We start from the raw sequence: 12,582 nt of genomic DNA, 5'->3' as shown, positions 1-12,582 counted from the left end.
CACACACGGGTTTTCACAACATTAAGTGAATTTTATCTTGTGTCGAGTGTCGTGTGCTAATCAATGTCCGTGTGGAATCGTCTCCTCAGGAAACCGACGTCACCAACTCCGTTGTGTAGTTAATTATTTATTAATGATTTATCTATGTGAGGTGGTTAAGGATGAGACACCCAAATGGCGTTCGTGCTAAACATGAAGTTACTTCTCCGTCATTGGGAGTTGTGTGGTATTTTCTGTACGTAATGTGGTTTGAGCGAATGAACCATAAACCACAAAACCGTTTCCAAATCTTCAAAGTACAATCCATCGAATAATCCGATTTTGCAATCCCTCATCAGAACCCTCGTAATTCCAATCGGGGGAAGCGAACTTGGTGGTTTAATGATGAGAGTGTCCGCCACATATGGGGGGGGGGGGGGGCTGTTGGAGGATCCAAGCCCGGCCGAGTCATCCCATTGAAGGAGTCCGGGCTCCAGCAGAATACGGACAAAAGGATGGCAAGGCACAAACTCGTCCGAGAAGATGTTTATTCGTAAAACCAACTCGGGAACACTGAAAAGCCCGTTTATCGGGCTGCCTCATAAAGCATAACCAGAAACCGAAACCGAAAGCCACGCCTCTCAAGCGAGGCGTGCTTCGGTGGTCACGTGATCCACAGGTGTATCTGATTATACCCGCACGCGCGGCATGCTTTGGCGGTCACGTGACCAGCCACTCTGGCGCCGTGGATCCCCGCCGGTGACGTCACCGGCTGGAGCAAGGAGATTCTGATGCCGGTCTTGCTTGGGGGACCCATGGGTCGCTACACACGCCCCCCCAGAATGGACTTGGTCCAGGGAGGTCAACCTGAGGGGGGTCCGGATGACTCGACCGAAACGACTCCTGGCCGGTCGCGGGAGGGGGGGTCCGGTGTGGTGGTGGATGGTCGGACGGGGGGGTGTAGTGGGCGGGTGGCGGCCGCGCTGCGGTGGTAGAGCCAGCCGTGGCGGCTGGCCGACGTCCATGTGGGCCGGTTTGAGGCGGTCCAGAGAGATGCGGTCCGTCCGGCTGACGATGAAGGACTTGTTGTCTCGGCGTAGGACCCGGAAGAGTCCGTCGTAAGGTGGCCGGAGCGGCCCCCGGTGCGCGTCGTGGCGCACAAAGACGTACTCCGCCGTGCGGAGTGCTGGGGGGACGTAGGAGTGGGGGTCGCCGTGGCGGGACGTTGGCACCGGGGCGAAACGTTGGGCGGCCTCCTGGAAGTCCATGCGCTGGCGCGCGGCGGACCAGGGGCTGGTGGCGTCGGGCACGAACTCGCCCGGGACGCGGAGAGTCTGGCCGTACACCAGCTCGGCGGTGGACGCCTGGAGGTCCTCCTTGGGGGCCGTGCGGAGGCCCAAAAGGACCCACGGGAGCCGGTCGGCCCACCCGTCGTCCTGGAGGCCGGCCATGAGTGCGGCCTTCATGAAGTGGTGAAACTGCTCACACAACCCGTTGGCTTGGGGGTGGTAGGCCGTGGTGCGGTGCAGAGTGACTCCCAACGAGCGGGCGACCGCGCCCCAAAGTTCGGACGTGAACTGTGGGCCGCGGTCGGACGAGATGTCCGCCGGTGCGCCGAAGCGCGCGACCCAGGTGGCGATGAACGCCTGCGCCACGTCGGCAGTGGTGGTGGAGGTGAGGGGCACGGCCTCCGGCCACCTGGTGGTCCTGTCCACCATGGTGAGCAAGTGGGTGAACCCCCGCGATGGGGGCAGGGGACCCACCAGGTCCACGTGGACGTGGTCGAAATGCCGCTCGGGCACGGTGAAAGGAGCCAACGGAGCCAGGGTGTGACGGTGGACCTTGGCCCGCTGGCAGGCTGTGCAGGCGTTGGCCCAGTCGCGGATGTCTCGTCGCAACCCGTGCCAGACGAAGCGTGCCGACACCAGCTTCTGGGACGTCTTCCGGCCTGGGTGCGAGAGGTCATGGAGGGAAGCGAAAATGCAGCGCCGCCAGGAGACCGGGGCGCGGTCGGCCTTGGGAGACGTCGCAAAGCAGGATGCTCGCACATTCTCACACCCCCTCTCACGCACATTGCCACACCCCTCTCGCACACATTCCCACACCCCTTCTCACACATTCCCACATCCACTCTCACACATTCCCACACCCCATCTCGCGCACATTCCCACACCCCTCTCGCGCACATTCCCACACCCCTTCTCACACATTCCCACACCCCTCTCGTGCACATTCCCACACCCCTTCTCACACATTCCCACACCCCATCTCGCACATTCCCACACCCCATCTCGCACATTCCCACGCCCCCGCTCGCACATTCCCACGCTCCCGCTCGCACATTCCCACACCCCTGCTCGAACATTCCCACACCCTCTCTCGCACATTCCCACACCCTCTCACTCTGGCTGAGCTCCAGAGATCCTGTGTGGAGATGGGAGAAACTTGCAGAAGGACAACCATCATTGCAACCAACACCACCGATCTGGGCTTTATGGCAGAGTGGCCAGACAGAAGCCAAATAGACCAGGAGCCCAGAAGGTTTATTCAAATGAAAAGCGCCGAAGCAACTGACCACGTGGGTTGAAAGGGTTCTACCCCCACATCACAAAAATGCATTGCTGCCGGGTCAGGGCCGGTGCCTTCCCGCCCAAATCGCCCAAAATAGGGACGCCATTACCGAAAATCCTATTTTCATCAATAGCTGGAAAACTATACTTGGCCAGTATCACAAATCTGGCGTCTCCACCCATGTTTTCATGGTCAATCATTATAAAAATGCATTTCTCTTTAGCCAGGGTTGTGTCTTTCCCACCCAAAAGCACCCAAAGTGCCCAAAGTAAGGAAACCATTGCTGAAAATCCTATTTCCCTCAATATCTGGACAACTATACATGGGAGTATCACAAATCTGCTGTCTACACCCATGTTTTCATGGTCAATCATTACAAAAATGCAGTTTTCTCCTTAGTAAGGGTCATTTTCCCCGCCTAAAAGCGCCCAAAGTAAGGAAACAATTGCTGAAATCCTACTTTCCTCAATATCTGGAAAATTATACATGAGAATATCACAAATGATGTGTCTACACCCATACTTTCATGGTCAATTATTACATTGCCAACAATTGCAGTGCTTTAAAAATGACTAAATTCACCATGTATTATCTAAACAATGGTGTATTATATTGTACCGTACATGGTGTTATGTAACATGTCTTCTTAATTTTATTGCAAAATTTGCTATACTAGTTGCACCAATTTTTGATTTTTGATTTGAGTTTTTGAAGAGGGCTGACCAGACTGATCCAGCAGGTGGGGCAAGTCCGACAGACTATGGATGGAAGTTGACTCAAAACTGCTTTGAACCAGATTGGTACCCAGGAAGTGCAGTACCAGAGTCCCTCACAGGCCTACCTACGGATGACGGAGACAGAGTTGGAGCAGCTTCCATAGATGACGAGGAATCAGACGTCGATAGTACTTGGAGTGAGGACAGGAATACTAGTGATGAGAGTGACGGAGTAGACACGTAAAAATGCAGAGATGTCAGAACAACTAGTGTCATTGAACAGTACTATTTTTCTTCTGAAGGACAATGACTCTGCAAGTTGTGAGTTAAGGACACAAGTTGGATGGAAATACCATAATACACCATTGTTGAGGTAATGCATGGTGAACTAGATATTTTAAACACTGTAAATGTTGTCAATGTAATGACTGACCATGAAAACATGGGTGTAGACACGTCATTTGTGATTTTTAAACACTTTTCTTGCACAACGTTTCTAAAAATGCTTAAAACCGAAACACAAATGTCAAATTCATAAACACCGTCTGTTTAATAAACACAAGCCATCAACTTCCTAAACATGTTTCGCATAAATTTAAACATGTTTAGAAACGTGGTGCAAGATAGGGTTTAGAAAAGTGTTTAAAGTCTAAACACTGTTTTTGCATATATGGTATTATCATGTTTAGTTTTCCAGATAATTAGGAACGTTTTTTTTTTTTTTTTACCAATGGTATCCTTACTTTGGGCGCTTTTTGGCTTGACCAAGGAGATTTATAGTGATTGACCATGAAAACATGGGTGTAGACACCAGATTTGTGATACTGCCATGTATAGTTTTCCAGCTATTGATGAAAATAGGATTTTCGGTCATGGCGTCCCTATTTTGGGCGATTTGGGTGGGAAGACACCGGCCCTGACCCGGCAGCAATGCATTTTTGTGATGTGGGGGTAGAACCCTTTCAACCCACGTGGTCAGTTGCTTCGGCGCTTTTCACTTGAATAAACCTTCTGGGCTCCTGGTCTAAAACAGATCAATCTTGGTTTCATCAGACCACAAAATCTTGTTTCTCACAGTCTGAGAGTCCTTCAGGTGCTTTTTTGCAAATTCCAAGCGGGCTTTCATGTGTCTTTCACGAAGGAGAGGCTTCCGTCTGGCCACTCTGCCATAAAGCCCAGATCGGTGGAGTGTTGCAGTGATGGTTGTCTTTCTGGAAGTTTCTCCCATCTCCACACAGGATCTCTGGAGCTCAGCCAGAGTGACCATCGGGTTCTTGGTCACCTCTCTTACCAAGGCCCTTCTCCCCGGATTGCTCAGTTTGGCCGGTCGGCCAGCTCTAGGAAGAGTCCTGGTTGTTCCAAACTTCTTCCATTTAAGAATTATGGAGGCCACTGTGCTCTTGGGAACCTTCAATGCAGCAGGAATTTTTTTTGTAGGCTTCCCCAGATCTGTGCCTCGACACAATCCTGTCTCTGAGCTCTGCAGGCAGTTGCTTCGACCTCATGGCTTGGTTTTTGCTCTGATATGCATTGTCAGCTGTGAGACCTTATATAGACAGGTGTGTGCCTTTCCAAATCATGTTCAATCAATTGTATTTACCACAGGTGGACTCAAATCAAGGTGTAGAAACATCTCAAAGATGATCGAGAGAAATGGGAGGCACCTGAGCTAAATTTAAAGTGTCATAGCAAAGGGTATGAATATTTATGTCAATGTGATATTTAAGTTTTTTCTTTTTAATAAATTTGCAAAACTTTCTAAAATCCTGTTTTCTCTTTGTCATTTTGGGGTATTGAGTATGGATTGATGAGGGGAAATGCAACATAACAAAATGTGCAAAAAGTGAAGGGGTCTGAATACTTTCTGAATTCACTGTACTTATCACTGAGAAGGTGTTGGATGTTGGGGTGGTATTGGAGTGGATGGAGATGAGAACATTGTGGAAGTGCAGAAACATCACCAGCTGATTAAAATCTGGCAGAGTTCCTGCGGCTAGCTTTCACTTTACTTTCTCGGTGACTAATTAGTTACGTCAGATAGGGACTATGCTCTCGGGCTCCCACCTTTATCTTTTTATAACATAAGGCCAAGCGAAACCATAGGTGGGATGCCGGCTGGACTAGCGTAGTGAACTAGTGGGGCACAACCTCCCTTCTATTTATTGTACGCTACATCTAACCAATGAAAGGAAAGAGACAATCGAGCAGGTTTGGAAACAAGAAATCTTAATTAAATAGGCAAACGGGCATTTACAAGAAAATGCAGTGTCACATAAGAAACAGTCCTATCCCTAGCATTGAATGAAACCCCTTGTACAACAACATGCATTTTAATGCCATTTTCCCTGCTAGAGCGGGGGTTAGCCTTGCGGTCCCCATGACAATCTTCTCCATTTTGCCCTATTTTCTGCATCTCTCCTTGTTAACCCCCTTGCCCGCACTTCTTCTTCCACTACCTTTAGCCAAGTCTTTCTCAGTCTTCTCCATCCTCTACTTCCTTCTACATTCATTTCCATCACTCTTCTCACCCAGTCATTTTCATCCTTCCTGAACACATGACCAAACCATCTCGACCTGTTCCTCTTCACAGCATCAATCACAGGCTCTATTCCCATCATCTTTCGCAATTCATCATTTGTCTTCCTCTCTCTCAACGATACTCCGCACATCCACCGAACCATTCGCATTTCCACCCTTTCCAACCTTCGTTGCTGCTCTACGTTCATTACCCATGTCTCGCTCCCATAAATCATAATGCGTCTCACACATGCAGCATACACCTTTTCCTTAAGCTTCGACACTCCCCTCCTCGTCAGCATGCCATTCAGTTCCTGAAACTTCTTCCATGCACATCTCACTTCAGCAACCGTCGCCGAGTCTGAGTACAACCGGCTTCAAACAAAATACAGTTAGGCGCCACCTTCATCCAGGGAAATTAGAAAGAAAAGGGGACATACTATAAAGGAAGAAGTCGGGGGCGTGTTGGTGACCCGTTCCTCACTCTTACATAAACAGGCTTGGCCCCGTAGGGCTTAACAAGGTGTCGATGCAGGTGGATGCGTGTTGCAAGTGAGTGGTGTGCTGTCGTGGAGTGTGTTGTGTGGTGCATTAGGTCAGAAAAGAAATGTTGTAGGTCTTGTGTCGTTCATTGATGCTCCACAACAGGCGAGCCCTGAGGTGTATGCGATTAAAAATGCAAGGTTGTGTGGTCCGTGTGCGAAACATATGTAAGACGTCATTATTACCTGGATGAGGTCATTGCCTGTTCTGCTTGGCAGTTTGGGGAGCACTGCGTGTGGCACCATTTGGGTTACCAGAATGTGAGGAGCTTTTCCATTACCCAGATGTGAGAAGGTGGAAACAATTATGAGGTGATGTGATTTGAGAAGGGGGGTTCGAATCCGGTGTCGGGAAATAAGGGTTTGAGAATTAGTGCTTGAAAATGGCGGTCAGTTCAAGTACAGGTGTCGGTAAATTCGAGTTTGGAAATGAGGTTCGAATGCGGAGAGGAAAAATGAAGGTTTTGGAATGAGGAAGAGAACAATGGGGAAGGTTTGAACCACAATCACAAAGCTATCTCCCTTTCCCCTGGTACGAGGATTGGTAACCTAACGAAGCGATCACTGTGGAAATATCTGGACTCCAGGGTTATTTTATGTGTTGGATGTAACTCAGCGGGGTCTTTTTGTCCCCCGTCGCACCGCGGAGCGAAAGGGGGACTATGGTTTTCCCCTCTGTCCGTGTGTGCGTGCGTACGTGCATGCGTAAGAGAAGGACCGAATTCCAATTTGGTGTGTGGGTTCAACCCACGTCAAAATCCAAGATGGCCACCGCCATGTATGTCTGACGCCATGTATGTCTGAACCTTGTGAGCGGAATATCTTGAAAAATAAGCGAAGTACCAACTTATAATCTGGTGTGTGGGTGTATCTCGGCATAAGGAAGAACGCCATTGAAAATTGGGTCGCCCCGTCAAAATCCAAGATGGCCGCCACCATATATGTCTGACCCTTGTGAGCGAAATATCTTGAAAAATAAACGAACTACTAACTTCTAATCTGGTGTGTGGGTGTATCTCTGCATAAGGAAGAACGCTATTGAATATTGGGTCGCCACGTCAAAATCCAAGATGGCCGCCACCATATATGTCTGAATCTTGTGAGCGAAATATCTTGAAAAATAAACAAACTACTAGTACCCTACTGCAAAGCCGCAATGAGCCGGCGAAGCCAAAGCCTCTTGCCACTATTTTACCCATCACTATGGCATCAGTAGGTTAGGTAGTTGGTAGTAGGTAGGTGTAGTAGGTACCGTACCTAGTTCAAAATGACACCATTTGTATTCTGGATGAGATTAAAATTTATAAAATTTCCTTCTTGATTAATTCGGTGAATCTCGTCTCAACTTCGGATATTTCCGACCGTGAAAAACTATCCCCTACGGCCGCGAGATTTCTAAAAAATAAATCTTCGTCAATTTTTGAATATTTGACGCCGTTTTCAGCCTCCGAAACGTGGTAATAAGCTTTTTTGAAATATTTTTTCAAATGCTCGAATCTCATTGGTTCCGGTGTTTGGTGACTATTTTCGTTGAAGATAAACAGGGCCCGGGGACCGAGGTTGGTCTTAAAGTATTGTTGCGGATCTCAGCGCCGGCCTTTTCCCCTTACCAAAGGGGGATTAGTCCCCTTGTCTTTGACTAGCCGACGTTACCCGGGACCTATGACGTCCTTCCCGGACAGCGCGAAGTAGGGTCATAGGACTAATCACTAATACCTAATTACTCGCGCTGCCCAGAAACGAGGAAATAAGCCCCGCACGAATCACGGGTTTTGGTGGATACGCCTAGCGGTAGCGAACCCGTGACCCGAGCCGTTAGCAATGACTAGATCCCGATCCAAGCGGTTCTTAATCGTGCCACACTTACCCTATGATGGAAATCACAGAAACGGTCGAATTTGGAAGAAAAGGAATAACAAGATTTATTTACACGATGTACAATGATTCAGCAGAAGAAGACACAGTGCAGTCCTTAAACAGTCTTATACTTATTCCCTGGACAAACGGGCCCATTCACACTCAGACACACTCACACGGGGTTTGCAGACGAACAGGTCAGCACATCCAGGGATGGCGTCCAGGCATCTCTTCCTCCGGGCCCCAGCTCGCACCGCGAAGTAGATGAATGCAGCGGCCAGGCCTCTCCGCGTGTCGTTGGCGCGCACGGGATAATTATAGGGCGAACGGTAGGGCTGGGCTCAGGCGGTTACACTGGCGGCTGCGGCCGCGTACGTAATAAGCGAATAGGTGCTAACAATGCGCTTTTCAATCAAGGGATCTCTCTCGTGCAAGTCCTTTCATGCGAGTTCTCCGAGTCGTGGTAACGAGTCCTCTCCCTTCTCAACTCAATTCAACACCGCGCATCCCTTCTCATCTCGTTCAACACTCACAAGCGCCTCTCCCTTCTCAACTCAATTCAACACCACGCATCCCTTCTCATCTCAGGTGGGGGCCTCGCGCAAAGGGTTTTATTGCCACGCCCTTGGAACCCTCTGGAACTCACCAGACGTTCTTCACCACGCCCTATCACGCCATGCCTTCGGAGCCCTGGTTGGCTGATGGCCCTTACCGTCATCGCCTCTGACGTGCTCCTCGACTCTGCCACACCCCGACCCCACGCTCCTCCCTTTTTTCAGGCCTACCTCGTGTCACTGGGCTAGTTGGAGCGAACAAAGGGCAGCGAACGCTGCTGGCAGCCAAAGCATAACAACCTGCGGGTAGCCAAAGCATAACAAATTGAGGGATGCCAAATGGGGCGCAGGATCGATTATGCCCATGATGGAATTGGGGGGTGGCGCAAAGATGAAAGGGACCTAAGCTCATTTCTTTACACAACGCAGATATTACTAGGGAAATGGCCTACTATTACACATACTATGACATAACTAATACTCTAAGTGGGCCGACGTGTTGCTTGTGGACTAACTATGGGGGGCAAACGTTTAACCTTCAATGATGTCATATTTACAAATCTCAAAACCGTATCAGTATTTTAATTACAAATTAGAGGTGTATAAGATTGTGAATCAAACAAAGACGGGTGAATCAAACTCCTATTGAATTTTTCTCAATTTTTTATGCATACTTCCGCATCCGGAAGATGGCAGCCTCCATGGAGCGATTTGGTTTTTGAAATATATTTTTTCAAATGCTCGAATCTCATTGGTTCCGGTGTTTGGTGACGATTTTCGTTGAAGATAACCAGGGCCCGGGGAACGAGGTTGGTGTTGAAGTATTTTAATTACAAATTAGAGGTGCATAAGATGGTGAATCAAACAAAGACGGGTGAAACAAACTCCTATTGAACTTTTTCGCAATTTTTTATGCATACTTCCGCATCCGCAAGTTGGCGGCCTCCATTGAGTGATTTGGTGCGTCAAAGCTTCGAAATTCTCAAAGGATCCAGCAAAATCTGGTTTTTCAATATAATACGTACGCGTTCATTCACAACACCGGCTTCGCCGGCTGCTAACTTCTAATCTGGTGTGTGGGTGTATCTATGCATAAGGAAGAACGCTTTTGAAAATTGGGTCGCCACGTCAAAATCCAAGATGGCCGCCGCCATGTATGTCTGAACCTTGTGAGCGGAATATCTTGAAAAATAAGCGAAGTACCAACGTCTAATCTGGTGTGTGGGTGTATGTAGGCATAAGGAAGAACGCTATTGAAAATTGGGTCGCCACATCAAAATCCAAGATGGCCGCCACCATATATATGTCTGAACCTTGTGAGGGAAATATCTTGAAAAATAAACGAACTACGAACTTCTAATCTGGTGTGTGGGTGTATCTACGCATGAGGGAGATCGCTATTGAAAATTGGGTCGCCACGTCAAAATTCAAGATGGCCGCCTTGCGTCTTCCACTTTGTCAGCTCACATCACTTCACCGCCGGGGGACATTGGCGTAACGCTTGTCCAAATCTGAAACGCATCGATTACTCATTCACTTGTCCGTCCGCCCGTCTTTATCAAATCATGGGTTTTTTTAATGTTTTCTTTTGTACACCTTTGCCCACATTGTTATATTTTACGTGATGTTTACTGGAGGGGACATTATTTTGTAAGTTGTTGAGATGGAGAATGTATATGATATCCGATTTAGCACATTTGTACTCGGTTGTGGATGAAGAGTTCTGTTCTTTTGCAGGGAACCAAAGATGAACAAGTCTTTACCATCGAAGACAAAGAAAAGCAGTTGTTGGAAGCGTCTGAAGTAAATAATTTCATTTTCCTCCTCTTGACTTTTTTAACTTGTTAACTAAACTGGACTATGTCCAGCTGAGTTTTTGTGGACACCCAGTGTCTGTCTGTCTGTCTGTCTGTCGTCTGTAAACAATTTGACGTCTACGCTCTAAAAGTCACAAATGTTGATGAAATTTGATGAAACTTGTTATGCAGCATCTTTCAGACGTAAACTAGTTTGGGATTGCATTTGGGCGTTGCACGCCCAAAAATGGGCGCGGCAGGGTGGCCATATTGAAAAATCAATTTTTGTCACTAGTCCATTTGTCACCAGTCAATCAATGAATAATGACTATGTGTGTGTGTGTGAGGAGGTGGGGATTTGATGAATGAATACTTAAACCCTGTTGAACACATACATCTATTGAAATATTCAACATGTCTTGATTCAATACCATACATGGTATGCTTCAAAATGGGGACCACGGTACCCGAAAAAGGCCAACCCCTGCTATAGCGGGGCAAATGGCCTCTAAAGGTGGTTGTTGTTGTTTTGTTGTATATTGTTTGACCAAGTCTTTCTAAATAAATTCAAGTTTGAAATCTGAGAAAAGTAATTGTAGTTTTACTTTTCATGCCTCACTTAAAACTTAATTTTTTCTAGTTTCCTGTTTAAACATGAGATACCTTCAACGTTACTGTACCTCTTTAGCACATATAAACTATGTAGTTTGTGGTTCTATTATGCATATTCTAACCATATTGATATAGACCAGTTGAGTTCAGGTTCCCTGGAACCTCTAGTTTGAGGATATATCGACTGCAACAAATGTAGAAGAAACTGACTTTTCAATCTTTTTCAACCTAGGCAAAAGTTTACCAAACATGATAAGAAGAACACGTGTTGTGATGACATTGCACCTGACGGGTAAGTAAGAGAAAACATCCCTTTGGAATGACCTGACATGAAATGTGCTCGCAATAGAAATGGTATTCCTTTAAGGAAATTCAAGCTCTCCCTGTCGTATCTTGATCACATGTTGTTCTTTAAATATTTTCTGTACCATTGTTTGGAGGTTTCAGGGCTGAGTGATTCCACTGAGTTGTTTAACCTGGGTTGACGTGTCTCTTGTAAAGAGTTGACATATTATCGCAGGTACCCTGAACAAATGACAAATTCCTGCCAATCAACAAAACAATTGGTCAACCCATTCGTGAAAACCTTGTGCCACACCTGTTTCCACAGCCAGACGCCAAAATAACGGAAAGGTATCTGAAGAAGAAGATTACGTTTATGGTTGTAAGAATGTCCATCGAGAAGTGCAAATGACAAGCGTCAGGAGGCACCTGATCTGAGGAGAGGGATGTGATACACGGAATACCACTTCAACCAGACATATCAAAATATTAATCTTCGTTTGCAAATATTTGATCCATAAAAAAGGACGCAACGAATGCTTTGTGCAATATTATCTATATTATAATAGGCGTCGGTGATCCGTCTGTCCGGGGGTGTGGCTTACTCCGTTGAGAGAGTAGCTCCACCCATTCTAGGAGGGGCTTCAAAAACAAATTCTGGGAGAGACTTCATACAAACAAATATCCACCATTTTATTAACTCGCATAGCTTTGAGGCCTGTTTTGTAGGCCCGTGGTGTCTTGATCTCTCTCCCAGTTTTATTTCAAATCAAATTCGATATATCATTTCATTTTTCACAGTCGCTAACATAGTTTTAGACTCGGTTGAAAAAAAACGTGAAGAAAATCCAATGAAAGTAACCTGTAACAAAGGCCTGTAACTTCAAGGCCATTGAGTCTCTCTCACGCCTTTATCTCCAATCTAACTCACCATCTGATTTCATTTTTATCGATGCTTTTAGACTCGGTGTCAGCAATAATTGAGAACATTCACACACACGCGGGAAAATGCAGAGATATATTTTTAAAAATCGCGTCATGATGTATCATACACCGCCCAACATGACACAGACGGCAACATGTCGACATGTATTAAAAATCGCTTTTTCTTTTCCGTTAAGATATATTACTTTTCCGTTTGATGACAGTCGTCACA

The 12,582-nt window shown here is 47.0% G+C and overlaps 1 long non-coding RNA gene across 1 annotated transcript in view; it reads left to right on the top strand.

Moving 5' to 3' along the window:
- Positions 1-10,482: 10,482 nt before the first annotated feature.
- Positions 10,483-12,582, top strand: part of LOC144889762 (uncharacterized) — a 7,134-nt gene continuing 5,034 nt past the window's right edge. The window contains exons 1-2 of the long non-coding RNA XR_013622056.1: positions 10,483-10,539; positions 11,377-11,436. This is a non-coding gene — a long non-coding RNA (uncharacterized LOC144889762). The remainder of the gene's footprint in view (positions 10,540-11,376; positions 11,437-12,582) is intronic.

This window comes from Myxine glutinosa, chromosome 1 (assembly GCF_964187855.1).
Source record: "Myxine glutinosa chromosome 1, kmMyxGlut1.1, whole genome shotgun sequence".
NCBI lineage: Eukaryota > Metazoa > Chordata > Myxini > Myxiniformes > Myxinidae > Myxine > Myxine glutinosa.
This window is presented reverse-complemented; position numbering and strand designations above follow the sequence as displayed.